The sequence below is a fragment of the Canis lupus genome, chromosome 4, assembly GCF_048164855.1.
Source record: "Canis lupus baileyi chromosome 4, mCanLup2.hap1, whole genome shotgun sequence".
Classification (NCBI taxonomy): domain Eukaryota; kingdom Metazoa; phylum Chordata; class Mammalia; order Carnivora; family Canidae; genus Canis; species Canis lupus.
The window spans coordinates 25020301-25043459 of NC_132841.1; the positions used below are offsets into that span (position 1 = coordinate 25020301).

The following is a 23159-nucleotide window of genomic DNA, read 5'->3' on the forward strand; positions in this document are numbered from 1 at the left end:
CCCGGCCCCCGGCCCGCCCCGGGGAGGGGCCTCCCGCCGCCGGCCCCGCCCCGCCCCGCCCCGCCCCGCCCCGCCCCGGGAGCCGCCCGGCCGGCCGCGCGCCGGGGAGCGACGGAGCGCGGGGGCGCGGGGGTCCCGGCGCGGGCCCCCCCGGGGGAGCCGGAAGCCTCGCGACCTGCGGGTTTGTCCCAGAGCCGGCCCTGCGCGGGCTCGGAACGTGCGTGCTGCGTGCGTGGGCCGGGGGCGCCGCGCGGTCGGGCCCGCAGAGTTTTCCCGCGGCCCTTCGCCCCCGGCCCCGCTGCCGCCCTGTGGAGAGAGCGCCAAGGTCAAAAAGTCGCTGTCAGGCCGCACCCGCCTGTGCGGGGCGCGCTCTCTCAGCAGCCTTCCCTCTGGGAGCTGATAGTCTAGACCTGGCTAAGCCTCAGGGCCATTATTAGATAAAACCCTTCAGGCACGGTTTGCTCAGGGAGACCAGGCCGGGGCCGAGGATGCAGGTGGGACTCTGCCTTCCTGCCCCTCCCGCCTTGGAGAGGAGAGACCGTCCTTTCTCTCTCAGGCCAGTAATGAGAGGGCTGAGGTGGGACCCATCACCGAGGTTTTGTGTGGTTGTGGGCCCGAGGAGCAAGCGGAAGGAAGGAGAAAGTATCCCCATTTTCTTGCAGGGCCCCCTGTATATTTTCATTTCATGGCACTCACCACATTTTGTAATGATATGTTTTAATTTACTGCTGTGAGAGGCGGTAGAGCTAGAATGTGGTCGTCCAGACACTGGATTCTGATGTCAGACTGCCTGCTTGGATCTCCGGGCAACTCTTTGACCGGCCGTGTGATGTTGGGCAAGTCACTTCATCTTTGTGTGTGTCAGTACGTTATCTGAAAACTGAGAAGAATGGTAGCACCTACCTCACAGGATTGTGAGTATTAAACAGGCCAAATCACATAAAGCAGCTTGAGTAGCTCCTGGCATCTAATTAGAACAGAGGTAGCTATTATTATTTGTTTAATATTTGCCTTCCCACTAAATTGTAGGCTCCAATAGAGCAGGGCCTTTGCCTCCTCTGTTCACCATTGTATACTTAGCCCTAGTCCCTCAGTAAACATTTGTGGAATGAAGGGACTACTTGGGGCCCTGGCAAGGGGAGTTACCACCCCTTCCTCTGTCCCCACTATCAGAGGACAGTAGGAACTGAGGCACATTAACTGTCTCCGTGGAGGAGAAATGAGCTGGGCGGGTTCCCAAGCTGCCCTGCCCAGGCAGCTGTACCCCAAGTCAGGGGCCAGCCCCAACTGGGCAAGATGGAGTTGGGCCAACTGCTGCGGCTCAGTCTTGATTACAGCAGGACGCCCACTGGGAGTCAGGCCTCCATTGTCAGCGGGCTGGCTCACCGAGAAGGCAGCTGAGAGGCTCCCAGGCTCCCAGGCTGCCTCCCTGAGGGGGTGGGTGGAGCAAAGCTCCCAGGGAAGGCTCCCCTCCTTTCCTCACCCAACAGCCCTGAGAGCTGGGGAGAACCAGACTGCCCAGTGGGGGCGATTAAGGGAATAGGAGAGGAAAAGCTTTAACAGATTGCCTGGGAGGAGGGCACAGAGGGCCAGCCAGAGGAAGGGGCTGAGGTGAACAGATCACCATGCCCCACCCCTCCCCAGGGCAACAGGAAGTGAAGCGCTGGGGAGTAAGGCCACTTCCTATCTCAAAGCACTGGGGTGAGAGCCTGAGCTCCAAGTCCCAGCGTGGGGCAAGGCCGTGAGATTATCTGTGGGGATGACAGTCCTGAATTTCTGTCATCCGCCTTAAAGGCAGAAGTGATGTCTAGTCTGCACTCCAGAAATAGGGGCTGCATATTAGTCATCCATGTGCCCTTCCGAGCCCTCAGGACAGCTTGGCTCCTGCCCTCCTCATGCTGAAACTTTGTATTCATTAACGTCAGGGGCAGCGAGAAGATGGAGGGAGATCAGAACAAGCTAGGGCTGGTGTGAAGTCCCCTAGGGTATCCCAGGGAAAAAAATGTAAAATCAGGACTACAACTCCCAGGTACCCACTGTGAGGGGGGCTATCTTCCTTACTGAGGGTGAGCCTTCTATGCTGGGTATTTGAGGGTAACCTTATAAAGCTCTTCTCATTGAATGTCTGGGCAAAAGGAAGAATGATGAGAAAAATAGTGGGGGAAAGCCTGGGGAATGACTCACACTACCATGTAAGTGGAACTAGCTGCCTTTCAACGAATGTTTATCGACTGCCTACTATGTGCTTGGCGATGCCTCTCATTTTGAGAAACGTCCAAATAAAGTGGAAAGTTAGGCTTTACAATTACAACAAAACTCAAATCACTCTCTCCTTTTTCCTTTCTATGTCTACTTCGCTTCTCCCTCTCTCACTACTTCTGTCAACTGGTCAGACTCTGACGTGGCCAGAGTGGCAATGTGGAGCCTAGAGACACCTTTGTGTGCACGCACAAACACACACCCTCCTGATCCCCACTGCTGTAGTACCCACACAACCTCCAGCTATCCCACAGCAATTAGAGGGAAGCTACATATAAATAATAACGAGTTCACTAGCTCCCTGCGCATCAGTATCTATGGCAACCTCATGGGGTCCTAGAGCTGCGCTGCTTCGGTTGCAGCCAGTCCCCTGGGCAGCACCAGCACTCAGGCTGTGCCCACAGCGCAGGGAATGGGAAATCACACAGGAAATTGATGCTCTGGTAATCACCAGAGGGGCTCCACTGGGTGGGACCCTCTGTCATTCTTCCCATCCCTCTCCTTGAAGTCTCCAAAAATTACACCACAGGATTTGCCCCATGAATTCAAGAAGCTTCCCTCCCAAATTTTCAAAAGCAATTTTAGAGTATAAAGGTACTTATTCTTCAGACCTGAGGAAAATGGGGCAATTGAAAGTGAGGTGCTTTAAATGCAAGGGGGATGACACTCTTGGAAACAGAATAATTACCTGCTTGTTGGAGGATGTTGTAAAATAAATTTGGGAAAGATTTAGTCTTGTGCCCATGAGGGGCTTTCAATCCACATTCCACAGAAACCTACAGGTTACAGGTCATGCCTCAGCAGCTGCTCAACATATATATTGGGGTTCCGCATAAGATTTTGTTGAAGAAGAATCTCTGGCTAAAAAAATGTTCCTGAAAGAAGTTTGAAACTCACAGCAGTGGCTTCTAAAGTCCCCTCCAACTCTAAGGTTCTAATGCTAGTTTTGGAGAATTCTGGGTGGTGAGGTCATGGCCTCTCTCCAAGGACTCTGAGGAAATTATTAGTGGTGAGGTACTTGAAACTAGTAACAAAATATGACAATGAGGATAAGAGTGAGAAAGGAGTACCTGGGTGGCTCTGCCAGTTAAGCCTCTACCTTCAGCTCAGGTCATGATCCTTCAGGGTCCTGAGATAGAGCCCCACATCTGCATTTGGCTGTCTACTCAGCGGGGAGTCTGCTTCTCCCTCTCTCTCTGCCCCTCCCCCTGCTTGTGCGCGCGGGCGTGCGTGCTCTCTCGCTCTCTCAAATAAATGAAATTTTCTTTTTTAAAAAAGAAGAGTGAGGGATCCCTGGGTGGCGCAGCGGTTTGGCGCCTGCCTTTGGCCCAGGGCGTGATCCTGGAGACCCGGGATCGAATCCCACGTCGGGCTCCTGGTGCATGGAGCCTGCTTCTCCCTCTGCCTGTGTCTCTGCCTCTCTCTCTCTCTCTCTCTCTCTGTGACTATCATAAATAAATAAAAATTAAAAATAAATTTAAAAAAAAAGAGTGAGAAAGACAAATGAAAACTCTTAAATTTCTTTTTTCAGTTTTATTTGTTTAAGTAATCGCTACACCCAGAGTGGTAAATGGCATGGGGGCTTCAATTCAGATGTGCTCATACCATCAATGGGATCTACATTGGTATCTTAAACCCAAGGTGTGGCTTTATCGCCATCTAATCTGATTCCTGAATCCAGACACTTACTCAATGGAGATACTCATTCATTCATTTCTTTAATTTTTTTTATCACATCTGTTCCAGTCACATGGAAACCTAAGAGAACGATTTGACAAAATTCTTGCCCTCGTGTAACCAGCACCCACTCAAATTCACGACCCTGACTGAGATCAAGAGTCGCATGCTCTTCCAACTGAGCTAGGCAGACACCCTGACAAATGAAAACATGTAAATAAACAAGTTCTAAACTAGGGGGCCTAGTGAGGGATGCCCCTTTCTCCCCTGGAAGACACATCAAATCACAACCATGCACAGAATAGTTGATATGCCCCATCCTCAGTAACTATTTCCAACAGCGATTGTCCTTAGTGAGAGTGTTTTCCCATCCCTGCTGTGTTGAAGAGCTGAAAAAAAGGATTAGAAACCACAGATTTAACCCATAACTACAGTACTTCTTAAAAGAGGAGCTGAGGAATTTTAAATGAGGGGCTGAGCTCTGAAGAATTGGGCATAGGGGCTGAGATGTTGGGTTGAGAGGCTGAGGACATTCAGGGTGAGGTCTAAAAACTTTGATGTGAGGAACTGAAGTGTCTGAGGTGCTGGGAATGAGCTGAGTTCAGAATTTTGGATAAGTTGTAGGAGTATATAATGTGAGGAACAGTGGTATTTGGAGGGAGGGGCTGAGGGACTAACAGGGAGAAATTTCCTTCCATTTTCAAGCTAGAGGATTGGTTCCAAAGGGCAGTCTGGTTTCCGCCTTCCCATCCTCAGTCCAGGTCAGGGCTCTCTCTGCCTCTCCACTGCTCCACCATCCCACTAGAGACTGTGCACTCCTTGAATACAGGGGGGTACCTTATCTTTCTCCTTGTATCCTTTTTTATTTTTTAAGATTTTATTTATTCATGAGACACACACACACACAGAGGCAGAGGGAGAAGCAGGCTCCATGCAGGGAGCCCGACGTGGGACTCAATCCCAGGACCCCAGGATCACGCCCTGGGCTGAAGGCGGCGCTAAACCGCTGAGCCACCCGGGCTGCCCTCTCCTTGTATCCTTAACACGTAGCACAAAGCCTGGCATATAGTAGGTGCTCAATAATTATTTGTAGAATGAGTGGAGTATTGGGACACAAGACTGAGATATTTAGGACCAAGAGGGAGCACCAGCAGAGAGGTGACAAAAACTGTCATGAGAGAAAGAAGAGAGATACTGAGGTAAGGGCCCGGCTGCCTGCACCTGTGGGGTGGTCAGGGCACGGAGTGGCAGGTGGGGCCCCCTGGTGGGCAGATCTGAGGCGTACAAAGTGCTAGAGGGAGGAGCGGGAGAGCCAGAGGAAAGTGAATGAGAAAGGTGTGGTGAAGATAATAAAACCACCATTGTAGCTAACCTTTAGGGAGAGCTTCCTATAAGAAAGGTGGAGGCATTGAGTACTCTATTCCATTTAATCCTCGCCACCACACTCTGAGTGTAGGGGCCATCAGCCCCATTTTGCCAAAGAGGAAACTAGAGTTTAGAAAAGCAAAGTAGGGACACCTGGCTGGCTCAACTGATAGAGCATCTGACTCTTGATCTCAGGGTACTGAGTTTGAGCCCCACATTGGGTGTAGAGATTACTTAAAAAAAAAAAAATAGAAAAGGAAAACAACTTGCCTAAGAGCAAACAACTAACATGTTGCTGGGGATAATGTGACTGAAGAAAAGTGAATAGAAATGGATATTGAGGTGAGGGAGTGGTAAATGGCATGGGGGGTTCAATTCAGGTGTGCTGGTACCAGCAATGGGATGGATCTACATTGGTATTTTAAACCCAAGGTGGCTTTATCACCATCTAATCTGATTTCTGAATCAGATTAGACACTTACTCAATGGAGATACTCATACATTATTTCTTTAATTTTTGGATCACATCTGTTCCAGTCACATGGAAACCTAAGAGAACAATTTGACAAAATTCTTGCCCTCGTGTAGCCAGCAAGCAATGAACCTAGAAAGTGGTCCTTTTAGCCTGCAGCATGTTCTAGAGAGAACATAAAATAAAGCAATGAGATTGAGTGGAGAGGAATAGAGAATTCCTTTAACTGAGGCACTCAGACATGGCTGCCCTTGGAAAGAGACATTCAAGGGACACCTAAATGATAGTGTCCTTATGGTAGGAGGAGGTAGTCATTGGAGGTATGGGACAAGAGCAGCCATGGTGGAAGGAACTGCAGCAAAGGCCTGAGATAAAAATGGTCATGGTATATTTGAGGGGTGGAAAGAAGGCCTATGTGGCAGGAACAGAGTGGGCAAGTGGGAAGCCATAGGCTAACAGGACCTGGAGGCCCCAATAAACTCCATCGTCCTGGTACAACCACCCTGAGGCTCCTTCCTAACGTGCATCACAGGGAGTCCACAGGGCAGGCTGCCTCCATGTTCACAAAGGAACGCCAGCTGAAACCCCAGCTTAATACCAGAAGATACCTTCATCCAGGGTGGACATCAAAATGGGCCCAAAGCTGGAAGTGACACTGTTCCTTGTCTAACAAAAAGGAGGTGCTGGAGGTGAGTTCAGGGTGACCTCTTAGTGCTTGTGGGGCTTGGGGGGTGCTATGCTGAGAGGTTCTGCAGAGAGAGGCAATGTCCCCTCAGTCCATTTAGGTAACCATCTCACTGCCCTGGGTAAGCTTTGGTCCCAACTCTTATAGGGGATAAAAATATGGGCCAGAGATAGGCCCTGCCTTAAAGCAGCCTTACTCACTGGAGGCAAGAAGATAAGCACGATAATAAAACAATGATACGAGAAAAGATTAGTACCATAGTAAAAATGGCTGCCTGACTCACATTTCCCTCCCCTTGCCTAACCTCAGTTCTCTGTTCAGGTGTCACTTCCTCAGAGTAGCTTTTCCCTGACCTCTTGGCCAGATCAGATCCCTGAATGACAACCCCCAAAGTTCCATCCACCACTTCTTCAAAGCACTTGTCCCAAGTGTAATCTTACATGTGTTTGTGTGACTAAAGACTTCATGAGGTTAGGGTCTGTGTCTCTTTATGTTCATCCTGGTATCCTCTAAAGTGCCTGGGATATAGCAGGTACTCAGTAAATGCACGAGGGTAAAAGTAAAGAACTATGGGACTTTTAATGGGGAAACAATCAGATCAGTTGGAACAATTGGAAAACCTGGAGGAGATGAAAGGAGGGGAAGGATATTGGCAGATGGAATTGTGGGTGAGGAGTCACTGCTAGTAGAGAAAAGAGTGTGAGTCAGGCCCTGAGATACTGAGGGATAGGCAGGTGTTTGGGGAAACTGGGTGGTCAGGTGAGCTAGAAGGGAGGAAAAGAATAGAAATCTGGGGACCAGCCAGATGTTAATAGTATTTGGCTCTGGGCCAGGCAGGGATGGGTTTCAGGAAGGACCAACGCCCAACTTTCTGACCAGACTAGGTCCAGAGGTTCTTAGATCCCAGATCTTGGCTAGAGATACTATTTACTAGATATTCCCACTTGAATGTCCTGCTATCTCCCCAAATTCAATATGATCCAAATCCAAATTAATCAGATTGAGAGACAGTATAATATGGTAGTTAGAACAATGAAGCCAAATCCTGGCCTTTTACTAACTATGGGAGTCTGCACATTTTATGGCTTCTCTGTGTCTCAGTTTTCTTATCTGCAAAGTAGGTATAATAATAATAGCACTTACCCTATAGGGGTTTATGAGGAGTGCATGAGAAACATAAAACAGTGCCTTGCATATTTAAGGGCTTAATAAAAATTAACTGTTATAATTGTTTCTCTTGCCTTGCCTATTTTTTTCCTCCAATTCCTTTAGCTCTGATGGTAACATGACTCTCCTGCCAATGACTTATGTTCAGAATCTCCAAGTCGACTTTGTTTTTGTTTTTGTTTTTTAAGACTTTATTTATTTATTCATGAGAGACACAGAGAGAGAGAGAGAGGCAGAGACACAGGCAGAGGGAGAAGCAGGCTCCATGCAGGGAGCCCAAGGTGGGACTCGATCCTGGGACTCCAGGATCACACCCTGGGCTGAAGGTGGCGCTAAACCGCTGAGCATCCTCCCCCACCCCCGGGCTGCCCTCCAAGTCAACTCTGACTCATCCCTTATCTCACTTAGAAAGCAGAGCCAGGTTTGAATTCTACCACTCACACTAGTTGTATGACCTTGGGCAAGTTACTTAAACTTCTTGAGCTTCATGTTCCTCGCTGGTAAAATAAAGATGTAATTTTCACTCCAGGGTTGCTGTAACAATTTAGTGATAATATTTGTATGTTAGTGGCTCAATTCCTGATGCTAAAGGAATGGTAGTTATTATTATTATCATCATGTATGCCATCAGGGATCAACACCAGTATGTCTTCCCCTTTAAATGTCTTTGAATCCATTCCTTCCTCTGTATTTTCCTCCCACCACCCTAGACTTGGCCTACCTCACTCTCCAGAGTTACTGCAGTAGCTCTCCTACCTTTGCCAACTTCATTTTATACTTCACTTTTCTTTCTCTCTCTTTCTTTTTAGAAATATTGGTTGAACACCTACTTTTTTTCAGGGCACTGTCTCAGTGCTGGGAGTAGAGCAGTGGAAAAAATAGATGCTGTCCTTGCCTTCGGGAAGCCTACTTTCTGGTGAGAGGCACAAACTATAAACAAATACTTAGTATACCAGGTGGTAATAAATGCTATGAAGGAAATCAAAGTTGGGGAAAGGGATAGAGGTGCTATTTAATGTAGGGTAATCAGGGAAGGCCCCTCTGCTAAGATGAGTATATATGCAGAGATCTACGGGAAATAATATCACTTTCAGTACATCATCACATCTTTGCTGAAATGCTCTTTCTTTCAGAATTAAGTATGGATGCTCATTTAGAACTTTCTAGATCCTCTGTAATTCTAGCCAGTTTTGTGATTTCATACCATTCCCATAATGCCCTTGCTTCTATAGACATGATTAACATGTTAAGTATGTACATTGTTAGATATACAGTATTTATCTCTGATTGTGGTATCAGTGTGGACTTTTCCCTCTTCCTTAAGTGTGCTTTCTAAATTTTATGATGAACATGGATTACTTGAATAACAGCAAGAAACATAATGCCGTATTTTCTCCTCATCATCTTATTATAATCTACATATAACACTGCAAGGTAAATTTTATATCCCCATTTTACAGATGAGAAAACTGAGGCATAGAGAAGTGAAGCTGATCCTCTAAACTCAGCTCTTGAAATGTCTGGCACCCAATTTCAGGCTCACTGTGTGCTTATTTTAAGCTTCAGTTTGCCTTCTCGGTTAGAGCATAGGTTTCTTAAGGGCAGAGATCTTGCTTATTCCCATATCTCCCTCTTTCTCCTTCTCATGCTTTTATCAGACTACTATGTACTGTACATAATGGGTGTTTTTTAATGGATTGGTCTGTTCCATGTCTGGTCTATTGTTACAATATGGTTTGTTGTCTTGCTGGTGGTGCTATTGTGTATGCTCTTGACCCTGGGCCCATGGGTGGAGAACCTGAAGATCCCCGGGGGCAGAGGTGAGGAAGCTGGACCTCCACCCACAAAAGGGCAGTGATTCTGCTTGTCCACTAGAGGCCGCAGTAAGCTTGGGTTTAGAGAGATGTCAGGGCTGTGGATTACTCAGCGGACCCCACCCCAGGAGTCATTCCCAGCACCAAGTCTGTCCTAGAGCCCTGGGCCCCGGAGACAGCCTATCAGTGTACCTGGCTTCAGTTTCTTCCAATAGATCATCAGATTCCCAGACCTGGAATGGTTAGCTCCAGAATAAAAGCTGCTGATGGCAGCTAGATAGCAGGACTATGCTGGCAGGCTCCAGATGCCCCTCAATTAGCCAAATCAACAAACACGCATGGAATACCCTGTGGATTGACTGCTGTGTACCACATAGCGTGCTAGACTCTGGGACTAGCTTGGTGAACAAGACAGACTCTATTCCTGCCCTCCCAGCCCTTATGATCTAAGGAGGTACGCAGACAAGCCTAAAAATATTGTATTGTGTGATGAGCTAACACGATTCCTGTTCCAGGGTTAGTTCTCCTTGGGTCTCATTTCAGTGTGGATTATCCCATGAGATATCTACCTGCTTTAGAGAAATGAAATAAATAAAAATGAGAGGCAGAGAAAAGAACCTTTGTCCACATTTGGAGGATCACTGTGGAGCCCCCTCCTCTCTCAAGGGAGAAAAGTTCCCAGGGCTCTTGGCAGATCTGAGGGTGTTTGGGTTGAGTGGGTGCTGGGGGCAGGGAGGTGCTGGGCCACTTCTCCACAGCTTTTCTTCTCTCCTTTCTCCAAGTGGCCTGGGAGCTTTGCTTGGGAAGGAAAGGAGAGTCCCCAGATTTTGGACTACCATACAGAGTGTGACGCGGACTGCTGGTTTTCTCACTGATTTTTCATAGCTTCTTTCTTTTCTTTGTTCCTTTTTTTCTCAGATTATCTGTCAATCAATGTATTTATCACATGAGTGTTATATCTCGGGTATTCCTTTTTGCCCAGAATCATGAAGTCAAGGAAGTTGCAACAGTTAGGGAGATAAGATAACTAGAGAGAGGGGACCAAAACACACTCATGCAATGCAGCGTTTTGACAAGTACAAATTGGTAGTTGCAGACACTCATTGCTGGGGTCGATCCCTAAGGCTGATGTGGTCTGGGGAGGCTTCCTTACTGGACAATGAGACCAGGGCCTTCTAGGATGAGTCTTCAATCTATCCTGGTAGGGTTTCGCTGGGGGAGATATCCTCAGAGAACAGAGGGGAGGATAAAACATCCCCCACGCCCCAGCTGTTCATTCCACTGTGCCTGGACAAGGGGCTCAGAGGCCCATGTGCTCAACATTCCTTAGAAGCAGCTTCTGAGTCAGAGCCCCAGAAACAGCTGAGGCAGCTTCAGGCTGGAGTCTTGGCTCTCTTTTCCCCTTTTCTGTCCAAAAGCAACTCCCTCCCTAGCTATTTGGATGTGACCAGAAACCCAAGCAGGGCTCTGGGGTAGCAGCCTGGCTCAGCCAGTCTATAAAGTGTATTTGGTCCCTGCATCCCCTCTAAGGCTGCAGCCCTTAGGTAAAGGTGTGTACCCAATGCCACCTCTGCCAGGAAGTCTGAGGGATGAGGAAGACTCACGCTGCTGTGCCTACAAGTCAAAGCCCCCAATGCAGCCATTGTTGAGCTCCCTCTGGTCAGGGGTCTTAACCAGGACTTGGCTTGAGTTAAGACAGCAGCATTCCCCAGGCAATCTGCCAGCACCTCCTCACTGCCTGGGCGTGGGGCCCAGGACATGCCAGGGCAATGCCAGAGAGCTGACTCAGGGGGCGGCATGAGGGAAACAGAAAAACCCTTCTCACCCACCAGCTAAGAGAGGAGATGAAGCTGCCCTGAGGCCTGCTGTGATTGCCCTTTAGTGCAGACCACCAACAGGCTCTGTGGGTAAGTCCACTCCTTAGCTACTGATCCATGAAGCACCACATTTCCCGGGGCCACCAGCAGAAAGCCAAGGCTCCCTCTCTCTCCTTTAGTTTCCCTTTTCCTATGAAGACCTCTAGATGTGTAAATCTAGGTTCCCAAACTCCTTCTGAAATTGATTTGGGCCCTGCCATCCTCACTTTCTTAAAACTGTGACCTTGAGTCACTTTGACTTTGGTGAGTTTTAGATTCCTTATATCTAAGGTGTGGGACAGGTAATACCTGTTTGCCCCATAGGACTATAGTAAGGATCAAATAAGATCCCTTCTATAAAGGGAACTTAATATAACTTTAGAGCACATTTATAATAAAGTATTATTATTGTCGGGGTTATTCCTAAAATGGGAATTACAGCTGCTGGTCCCTGAAGCTCAAAGTCCTCTTCTTTGCCTCTTTTGTCTGACAAGTTGTTCTAAAGTCAGTGCTGGAATCTTAACCCAGTCCAGATCCTCAGAAGCATCGACACAGGCTTTTCTGCCTGGTGCAATGGTGCCAACTTAGGGAAGCAGCACCAGCCCAGCTCTGTTAAACTGGTTCTTTCCCTTCTAATCAGACTTCTCCAGTCCAGTGTGCCTGCAGTGATGACAAAGGAACCTAAAATAGCTCAGGCTCTGCAAACACTGCTGGAGACAGCTTGGGGCATAAGGTGTTGCCTGTCACCCGTGAGCCTGTCCGGGCATCCCAGCCAGGTGCAGCCTTCAACCCTCCAGGGCCTGGTGTGTCTTCCTCTATGCAGTAGAGGATGACAGTGCCTCCTGTCAGCACTTTAGGTGGCTGAATTGGATGACTACCTAGAAAGTTGGCCTGGCAAGAGGTGCCAAGGGTGGGGGCTCACGGCAACCCCCCAACTGGCTCCTCACATGCACACTCTGGCTGCACCAAGAGGCCAGGCGAGTTAAGATGATGCAGAATGGCATCTGTCTTGTAGTCCCAGGAATGGTTGCTGACTGGGAACCAGGGGAGGTTCTGAGGACCCTGCAGCCAGCAGGCCCTGGCTTGTCACTCTTGCTGCAGAACCAGTTTGGTATAGGCGGCTGCTGGGCCTGCCTCTGCTCTGAGACTTTGCACGGGCCCTCGTGTATTCAAATGAAGAGGCATGCCGGGAGCCCTGGGCAAGAGCTCCCGACCTGACTGCACAGCAGCATTCCTTATGGTGGAATTCCCCGTATCTTAAGCAGTCATTTTCATGTAGCACTAGTCTTACCCTTAGAACTTTCTCATCCAACTTTGTCTTAAACACTTTTCCTTTCCTGGGTGATTGTTATAAGAAAGATGAAGTCTTAGTTTATGTCAGGAATTCCAAACCGCTGGTCTGTTGGCTAAATCCAACCCATAAACTTGTTTCTGTTGACTTGCACAGTTTTAATTGGGAAGTTTTGACATTAAAAAAAAAAATCCAGGGGCACCAGGGTGGCTCAGCGGTTGAGCATCTGCCTTTTTGGCTCAGGTCATGATCCCGGGGTCCTGGGACTGAGTCCTGCAGGTTCCCCATGGGGAGACTTCTTCTCCCTCTGTCTCTGTCTCTGCCTCCCTTTCTGTGTCTCTCATGAATAAATTAATAAAATCTTCAAAAAAAAAAATCTGGATTTCAGGGCACCTGGGTAACTCAGTTGGTTAAGCACCCGACTGAAACCTCTTGGTTTCAGCTTAGATTGTGATCTCAGGGCCATTAGATCGAGCCTGGTGTGGGGCTCTCACTCTGCATGGAGTCTGTATGTTATTCTTTCTCCCTCTCCCTCTGCCCCTCCCGCTCTCACTCTCTAAAATAAATAAATAAATCTTTTTAAAAAAATTCCAGGTTTCAAATATTTCTTAACATTTTGTGTTCTAGGTTGGTTTCTCCCAGAACAAGTCTTCAGTTTCAAATAGTTTACTTGGAAGGTGATCCTAGGAAACTCCAGTTAGGAAGTAGGAAAGTGGGACAGGGAAGGTAAGAGGTAAGGGTAAGGCTATTAAGGGAATTATCACCTGGGGCTTGATTCTTCTGGGGAACTCAGAGAAGCAGTGTAGAACAGGTCTCAAAGTTATCTCACCCGAGAGGCAAAGGCATTAGCATATTTACCCACCAAGCCCAGCAGTCACTGGCTGGGAGCTAGCTGCTCCAGTGTGGGAGAGAAGGGGCAGTGGTGGTATTAATTCATAAGGAATGTTCAGCCTGTTGTACGGTGGAAAAAAGTGGGCTCCAAAGGCCAGAAGAAGCTGGAACTGACAGCATCTGGTACGGTATGGAAAATCTAGCAAAACTGGTCCTCAGTTCTCACTCGGCAACAATTAGCAGGAGCTGAATGCCAGGTGCCCCATTAAACAAGACAAGAGCTCTTCTGTCTACCATAGTCATTACACTCCCTGCCCCACATTGTCCTACACTCCACCTGCTTTGCTCTTTACATTACTTGCTTAGCCTCTCGGGTGTTTGCATTTGTGACTCCTGGCTTATGTCTTTGTACAGGCTATTCAGAGCTAGAGCGGTGAATCCCATTGTTCATGTTTCCAATAACTTCTTTCTGTTTGTGTTAAAAATTTTCTGTTTCTCTAACCCTGTACTCTGAATTATTTAATTCTCTGAGTCTCAGACCACTTTACCTCGCGTTGTATAACCTGCATCAGAGTGTGTAGGATAGGTCCTCACTTTGGGGGCTGACTTGGGGAGGCCCTTTGTTATCTCTTCAATATCAACCTAATTGGCTTTCAGTTCCTAAGATGTACTGAGCCCTTTTCTGCCTCTTGTCAATACCCCTGCCTGGAAAGTTGTTTTTTCCCTTTATGACGTGCTAATGAGGACTAAGCTTAAATGTCACCTCCTCGGTGAAGCCTTCCATATCACTCACTCCTCTACCCCTTACTAGGTTATGCCCTTCCACTGTGAATTCTCACAGTGCACTGTATTCCTCCTTAACATATTTAAAATAATTACATACACATGGTGTAATTTGTATTTATACTGGAGTCCCATCATTAATAAAGTTAATTTATGCAAACCCAACCATACATACTCAGTGGAAAGAGCAAGAAACAAAGACTTTCCTTCATTCATTTAAAATCACACTACATCATTAAAGCCAGATCTTGACATTTACTATCTTAGGGTGACACCCAAAGTGCAAAGAGAAATAGATGTTATTTCTTGGCTTTTGTGCTTCTAAATGCCAAGGTCCTGGCAATGTAAGGTATTTTCAAGAATAATTTTGCAATCTTTGCCTCATGGACTGATTTTAGAATCTGCCACCACCCACTAATACACACAAATGTAGAAGGTCGAAATCAACTGCATTATCTATCTCTCCCTCTAGACTGAGGCTCCGTGAGGACAGACAACATGCTTGCCTCCAACCATTACTGGATCCTCAGGGTCCGGCAAAGTGCTGGACACATAGTCGGTATTCAATAAATCTTTGTTGAATGGATGATGATGGGTAGGTGGTGGATGATGGAAGATGGGTGATAAGGAGGGATGATCAGAACTGTGAGAACCAACGCTGTTGTGCAGGACACACTTGAAGATGGGGTGATTCTTAATATGATGTAGCTACTTACCAGGCTGCAGGGAGGATGAAGGGATGAGCTTGCTGAACTACTGCATTTGGACTATCTACCTAAAGGCCTACACTTTTATAAGTCTCTGAGGATTTGTTAAGTCCTGTACTCTACTTTCCCCCAAACCAAATTCTCTGGATTAGAGCCTTATCCCAGGCAGTGTAGCCGCCTCTGAGTCACCGCACAGAACTGCTGTACCCCTCAGGGCTCAGACAGTGCACCATCCGGTGTGGATTCCTAGCCCAAATTAAAAACTCCACCCAACCCCCTACTGTGACCCTGCTCATGACTCCCTCCTTATTTTAGCCCCAAACTTTGTTTTGACCCCAACTGATCTCAATCACAGTTGTTTTTATAGCTCTTGTGCTGATCCCAACCTCGATTCCCACCTGGACCTTGACCTTGGCCTGGACATAGGCTTGCTTCTGATCCTGAGTACATTATACAGCCATGCTTTTTTGGTTGTTGTTATTTATAAAAATCTTTACACATAGTATTTAATTTGAAATTAACAACTCTATGTAATCATCTCCATTTTACAAATGAGGAAACCAAGAGGGTGGAAAATGCCTAAGGTCACACAGTTAGTAAATCGGGGATCCCAAATCAGATTCAGGTCTTCCTGCCCTAAATCCAGGGCTACAGGAGTGTGAGTCACTTAATGTCCAGATATAAGTCTTCATTGCCCTTGTGGCAAAGTAATCCTAGATAATCAAAGACCTCAAGGTACTGATAGTAGTCATAATAATAATAATTTTAACTTACTAGGCAATTTCTTTGTGACCAGCAAAGTGCTGAGAAGCTCTTCATACATTTTCTCATCTAATGCCCACCACAAGGCTACAGAGCTTGTAGCTCTGTTTTACAAGTAACCAAACCATGGCTTTCGGAGGTTAAGTAATTTGCCCAAGGTCACACAGCTAGTTAGAGACAAGCCAGAATATGGATTCAAGTCTCTCTGATTTTAAATGTATTTCACTTCAGGGATACCTGACTGGCTCAGTCAGTAGAAGATGTAACTCTTGATCTCAGGGTTATAAGTTAAAGCCCCACGTTGGGAGTAGAGGTTACTTAAAAAAAAAAAAAAATCTTCAAATGTAATTCACTTCAACCTTTACAAAGAAATGGGATAGCAACAGGAAGCAGCCAGGAATCTGAGTCTTGCAACCATGTACTCACCATACCTTTTGAGCCATAGTGCCAAATTCCAGGGTTTTGTGTGTTTTATCACCAAAACTGGGTCAAAAATGAGTCAAGTCTTGGTAGAACTGACTCACTGTGGTGTCTGTCAGCCCTAAGAGGAGACAGGAAGCCTCAGAGGGCAACAGCCAGATGACCACTGCAGAGTGGATGAAGGTCCCGGAAGCATCCACCACAAGCCCCACGGTGGTTAAACGTGGAAGTCCACGTGCCTGCCAAAGAAAAGACCCAGACCCCAGGCCCATTTAAAAAATTAGACCTGCCAATCCCCATTTCTTTCTCCGTACTCAGCCCTATTGCCTAACAGTGCTCCATTTTGGTCTTTTCTCTGTCTTTCATCTCTGACTCTCACACTTTATCCTTCTCCTTCATGGGCGGGCTCTTTGTTTCCATCTCAGGCCCCCATCCCCACCTCATCTCAAGACTCTGAATATCATTGATGCCACCTTCCCAAGCCCTGTTTCTCTGAATCCTATTCTCAGTGCCTGGTAGATCCCTGTGTCCCCCTCTTTTTTGGCAACCATTTTTTAGTAAAATATACATAAATGGTAAGATTTACCACTAATATATATCTTACCATAAATGGTAAGATTTAAAAGTATTAATTAAAAATAAATTTAAAAATTATTAATTAATTAATTATTAGCGTGGTGAAATATACATAACACTTACCTTTTTAACCATTTTTAAGTGTACAGTTCAGTGACATCAAATACTTGTGCTTTGTTTTATAACCATCATCACTATTCATTTTCAGAACTTTTTCAACATTCCAAATAGAAACTCTGTACTCATTAAATAACTCTGCATACCCTCTCCCCTCAATGCTGGTAGCCTCTATTCTACTTTTTTCTGTGTGAATTCTATTTTAAGCACCTCCCAGAAGTGGAATTCCATGATATATATGGCCTCTGTGTCCAGCTTATTTCACTAAATACAACATTCTCAAGCTTCATTCATGTTGTAGCATATATTCGAATTTCATTCGTTTTTAAGGTTGAATAATATTCCCTTGTATATATAGCATGCCACGTTTTGTTTACCCATTCATCTCTCGATGGACAGTTGAGTTGCTTTGCCTTTTGACTTCACCTATTGTGAATAATGTTGCAGTGAACATGGTGTACAAGTATTTGTTGGAGGCCCTGCTTTCAATTCTTTTGAGTATATACCTAGGAGTGGAATTACTCAATCATATGGTAATTCTGTTTAACTTTTTGAGGACCTGCCAAACTGTTTTTCATAGGGGCTGTACCATTTTACATTCCTACCAACAATACACAAGGGCTTTGATTTCTCTACATCCTTGCCAACACTTGTTATTTTCCACTTTTTTTTTTTTTTAATAATAGCCATCATAATGGGTATGAAGTGATATGTGAAATCCATTTTGAACACAGTGGTTCAACTATTCCAGATTCCTGGGGTCTGTTCTTCCCCCTGGGTTTCCCATGAACCTCCCCTGGCTGGCAGGATTAGTATTTCCCTGTGGCAGAGAAACCACCATTGCTGATGAGCAGTCAACACACGTCTTTCTTCCTCTGTCTTTCTTCCAAACTCTGACAAGGGCTGCCCATCTCTCTGCCTTTTGCTTATGGAAAGTTGGACTGAGAAATAACACAGGCTTTGGGAAGAATATGAATTCAATATCTTTAGGCCCACAGTCTTCTGAGCTCTTTTATTCATGTAGTCTTCCAGGCCAGAGGCCATTGGACTCCACAGGGACCGACTTTATAGGTTTGAACTGCCGCTGACCTCAGAACTAGAACAGTATCCAGATCCTAGGGCAAAATTGTTTCATGGTCTCATTAGGACCCAAGGGAACTGCTTATATTCTGGTTAAAACCCCCATACTATTTGAATCAAGCCCTTTCCTTTGCTGAGCCTAGTATTCGGTGGTTTAGGTCTCCAAGACAGATCCTGGGTGTGGTGATTCACCTCCTGCATAACCCTTATGACTCCTTGAGGGGAACTTGGAAACCTGGAATTTTGGTTGGGATTCCCAGTTCATATTCCCAGAACCCAGACTCTCTGGGGCAACATTTGTTTGTATTGTTTAATACTTACGTCCTCTCCATGGACTTCTGATGTCAAGAGCAGAGCACGTCAAACCTGGCCCCCATATGGTCATAAGTTCTGAGTTTTGTTACAGCTCCAGCCTTACTTCTTTGCTCATATTAGGTGCATGGTATATTTCTTTTTCTTTTGGTCTTTTCTGTCTTCTGTGAAAGCAGGTGGAAAAAACAGAGACCTACAGAGGGAAGTGATTCACCCTAGTGCATGGATGGAGTCAGCAATAGAGCTGGGAATGGAACTCCATTCTTTGACTCTGAAACCACAGCCCTCACTGTGGGCAGTCACCCTTTTCCTCAAGATAAAGCTCTCAGCTTATGCTCCACTATATGGCTTTTGTACTTGACAGGTGCCCCTGGGATTGGGCCGTGGGGCCCTCTACCCTCAATCTTCCCACTCTAACTCATGAGACTGTTATATTGACCTTCAAATATGGATTTTTATGGTATAGCCCTTGAAAGGAAGTTTCTAAGGCTCTTTCTAAAGCAAAACACATGACCTTCCAAGTTTGGAAACACAAAAAGTTCCTGAAGACCAAGAACGAGGCAATTGTAGCTCTCCTCTCTTCCCTTGCATTCTTACTTCCCCTTCACTGTCCTGTCATTTCAATTCTCCCTTCTGCTACCAGCACACAGTCCTAGAGGGTTATCATTTCCCCATTCCCTCCAGCCCAAGCCTAGACAAAACCCAAGTTACTCTCTTTTGCTTCTCTTATTTCAATTGAGACTGATAAGAGTTTTCAGCTTTACTAGAAACCTTATACATATCCTTGTTTAAGAACCTATAATGCCATGGGATGCCTGGGTGGCTCAGCTGTTGAGCATCTGCCTTTGGCTCAGGGTGTGATCCTGGAGTCGAGTCCTGCATCGGGCTCCCTGCATGGAGCCTGCTTCTCCCTCTGCCTGTGTCTCTGCCTCTCTCTCTGTGTCTCTCATGAATAAATAAATTAATTAAATCTTAAAAGAAAAAAAAAAAAAAAGAACGTATAGTGCCTTGGGGCACCTGGGTGGCTCAGTTGGTTAGGCATCCAACTCTTGGTTTCTGTTCAAGTCATGATCTCAGTGTTATAATCTCAGGATCTTGAGATTGAGCTCTGCCTTGGGCTCTGTGTTTGGTGTAGAGCCTGCTTGGGATTCTCTCTCTCTCTGCAACTCCCCACCTTGCACTCTTTTTCCCTCTCTTTCTGGCTCAAAAAAAAAAAAAAAGAAAAAAGAAAAAAGAAAAAAAAAGAAAGAAAAGAAAAGAAAAGAAAAGAAAAAAAGAAAAGAAAAGAAAAGAAAACCGATAATGCTTTCCTAGAGTCTATGGTATCAAGTACAGACTTCCACCTAGCTTTTAAGATCTCTTACAATTAGACCTCATCCTTTCTAGCTCTACTTCTTTCTCACTACTCTTTGGTGTAAACTCTTCCTAATTGCACCAGATTTCTCACTGCTTATATACATGTGCACACACATACACACACATACACGTAGTTAAGGACTTATAAAACTTACTCTCCATAATATATAAAGTGTTTGTTCCAGCTTCTGTCATTTTCCAGGGCTCTTGTTTGGAACTTCTTTTTTCCCCGTGTCCTACCAATCCAACATGACACATCCTTTAGGATGTGTTCAGGCCTAGGACATCTCTAACTTCAGTGTGTCTGTTCTTGTCTTTACTGCAATTTTGGTTAGTGGTCAGATTGGTTCATGTTAACTTCTTAAAAAAATTATGATAAAAATACACATAAAACTTACCATCTTAACCATTTTTAAACATACAGTTCTGTAGTGTTAAGTATATTCCCCTTGCTGTGCAACTGATCTTTAGAACTTTATCTTACAAAAGTTAAACTTTATACCCATTCAAGAACAACTTCCCATTTCTCTCTCGTCCTATCATCTGGTAACTACCATTCTCCATTCCTATGAATTTGCCTACTTTGGATACCTCTTTATCTAAAGATATGTAGAATCACGTAGTATCTGTGGGGTTATTTTGACTGGTTTATTTCACTTATTATAATGTTCTCAAGATTCATCCATGTTGTAACATGTGGCAAGATTTCCTTCCTTTTTAAGACTGAAAAATATTCCAATTATATGTATGTACCACATTTTGCTTATCCATTCATCTGTCAATGGACACTTGGGTTGCTTCTACTTCTTGGCTATCGTGAATAGTACTGCTGTGACATGAGTGTGCAAACATCTCTTTGAGACCCTGTTTTCTTTTTTTTTTATTTTTATTTTTTATTTTATTTTATTTTATTTTTATTTATTTATGATAGGCACACAGTGAGAGAGAGAGAGAGGCAGAGACACAGGCAGAGGGAGAAGCAGGCTCCATGCACCGGAAGCCCGACGTGGGACTCGGTCCCGGGTCTCCAGGATCGCGCCCTGGGCCAAAGGCAGGCGCCAAACCGCTGCGCCACCCAGGGATCCCGAGACCCTGTTTTCAATTCTTTTGGATATATACTCAGAATTGGGAATGTTGGATCATATGATAATTCTGTTTAATTTTTTTGAGGAACTACCATGATGTTTTCCATGGTGGCTGTACCATTTTACAATCTTACCAATGGTGCAAAAGTATTCTAATTTCTCCACAACTTGCCAACACTTGTTCTTTTCTTTTTTTGTAGTAACCATCTTGCTTAATGGTGTTTTGATTCCTGTATATTCATTTTGTCTTCCTTATCAGATTTTAAATTTCTTCAGGGCAGGATAACATAAGTTTTTCTGCATGCCCTCAGGGCCTAACCCAGCACTAGGTACACCTTAGGTATTTGAAAGTAATTTTTGGTTGATTGAATGAAATTAACAGCTTGAGTTGAGCTTAATTCTTTTATTTTTGAATTTGGGGTAGAATTTTCTTTGCAAACAGAAATAGCAGACTGTCACAATGGACTGAATAAATCCTTAGGATGTTATGCCGTGGAGCAGAGGGTCTGCTCAGGGAAAATGTTAGTGTTGCTTCCTTCTTGACTAAAAATACAAACATCATGGTCATCCCACAAGCTGCTGGGCCCATTGTTGCTGAGGATAGTTCCCACCCTCCCTGCAAAGGAAACCCAGTTTTACTCAGGTGGAACCAGAAGATCTTAGGTGAAAAAAAAAATTGAGAAGCTCAGAAGGGTGCCTGCCAGAGCAAGATCTGTCAGGAACTATCACAGAAAGTAAGTACAGATATTCTCAAGTCTGCTTTGTTCTCACCTCTACCCAGTTTCTCCCAATTTTCCTGAGGTCCTAGGGAACTAATTTTTCATCCACTGCTGTGACTTTGAGGGTTACTCTCATTCTCCAAACTCTTTCAATCTCTATAGAAAAGTCCCTCCATTAGCCATCCACTTGGCATTTTTAAAATGAAATGATCATTAGGATCTAAAAAAAGAACAAGACAAAAGTGCCGAAGCAATTAACTTTTTGAGAATAGATTCTTTAGAAAAGTCGCCTCAGGCTGGCTGGGTTTGCACAAGACTCTCAGGTGTACATTCCCTTCTTGATTCATCCCTGTCTGAGAAATTCTGCCCAAAAGTTGGCCTTCCAGCCCTGGATCTTTCCCATCTCTACACTGGCCCTCATTTCAAAGGATAGAGTTGGAGTGAAAGCCCCAATAGATAGAAAGTTTGCGATTTAATTGGGCATTTCCCAGGTAAAAAAAAGTAAACCAACACTCCCCAGATATGCATGGACTGACATTTTCCCCAAACTTGTTTGGTGGTAAGAATCTTGTAAGATGCGTATTGAGAATCTGATTCCTAAGCCCCATTCTGGACCTAATGAATCAGAATTTCCAAGGAAGTAACCTAACATTCCATATTTTTTAAACCTTCCATCCAGGTGATTCTTATCATCAAACAAGGTCAGAAAACATAAAATTAGTGAATATTTTATATTACAGATTCCTAGGTACCTATTCAACACAGTACATTTTTCCCTCTGTGGGGGTGGGGGTGGTAAAGAGACAACACTATCATAGTGATAAACAACACAGGCTTCAGAATCAGAAACCTAGGTTTGACCTGCCATGTATTGGCATGACTATGTGACTTTAACTTCTCAGAGCCTTCATTTCCTTATCTGTAAGGTGGGGATGGTGTTGCATTTTTGTCATCGAGAATTAAATGAGATAATGTACATGGAACTATTACCCAATGCCTGCTAAATAAAATGCATGCTCAGTAAAGAGATGCTACTATTATTTTCCCACAGAAGAACCATAGAGCATTTTCATCATTTAATGATGGGTGAATGATGGTTATGAAAAGAGAGGACTGTCCATAGATGTTTCCAGAGATCCACATGGATACATAAGCATAGCCAGAAGACCCGGTGATCACTTCTCTGACTAGACCCAGCTGTGGCTGGCTATATTAAACAAAAGGAAAAACATCTTTATTAAAATCTAGCTCAAGCTAGGTAGGCAGGAACCAACACAGACATGACTTGGACAGCTGGGGCTACCCTGGGATGTCACCAGTGGTTAGAAGTAGGAAGATTCCCCAGGTATAAGGACAAGCATTCCTGCCTTCCTGAATAGAATGCAATACTTGGATCAGAGATAGTTCTCCACCTCTTGGAATCAAGCAGGTATGGGTATGAGTCCCAAGTCTGCCATCTACCTATAGCATGACCTTGGGTAAACTGCTTAATATCTACGAACCTCTGTTTTCTTATTTGTAACATGAAGAAAATAATAGTTTTTCTTAAAGGTTGTTGCTAAGATTGAAAAAAGAAATGAATGTTAAGCAAAAAAAGGAGCTTACTACCATTTATCTTTAACAATATCCTCTTGTAGGGAGCAGCCTCCCCCTCCTCCTCCTCCTCCTTCTTCTTCTTTTAATGATTCCTTTTCTTTTTTTTTTTTTTATTTATTTATGATAGGCACACAGTGAGAGAGAGAGAGAGAGAGGCAGAGACACAGGCAGAGGGAGAAGCAGGCTCCATGCACTGGGAGCCCGACGTGGGATTCGATCCCGGATCTCC

At 45.2% G+C, this 23159-nt stretch overlaps 1 long non-coding RNA gene across 1 annotated transcript; it reads left to right on the top strand.

Moving 5' to 3' along the window:
* Positions 1-299: 299 nt before the first annotated feature.
* Positions 300-23046, top strand: LOC140632023 (uncharacterized). The gene is made up of 3 exons (XR_012029531.1): positions 300-914; positions 6306-6462; positions 20462-23046. It is a non-coding gene; the product is annotated as an uncharacterized lncRNA (long non-coding RNA).
* Positions 23047-23159: the final 113 nt, after the last annotated feature.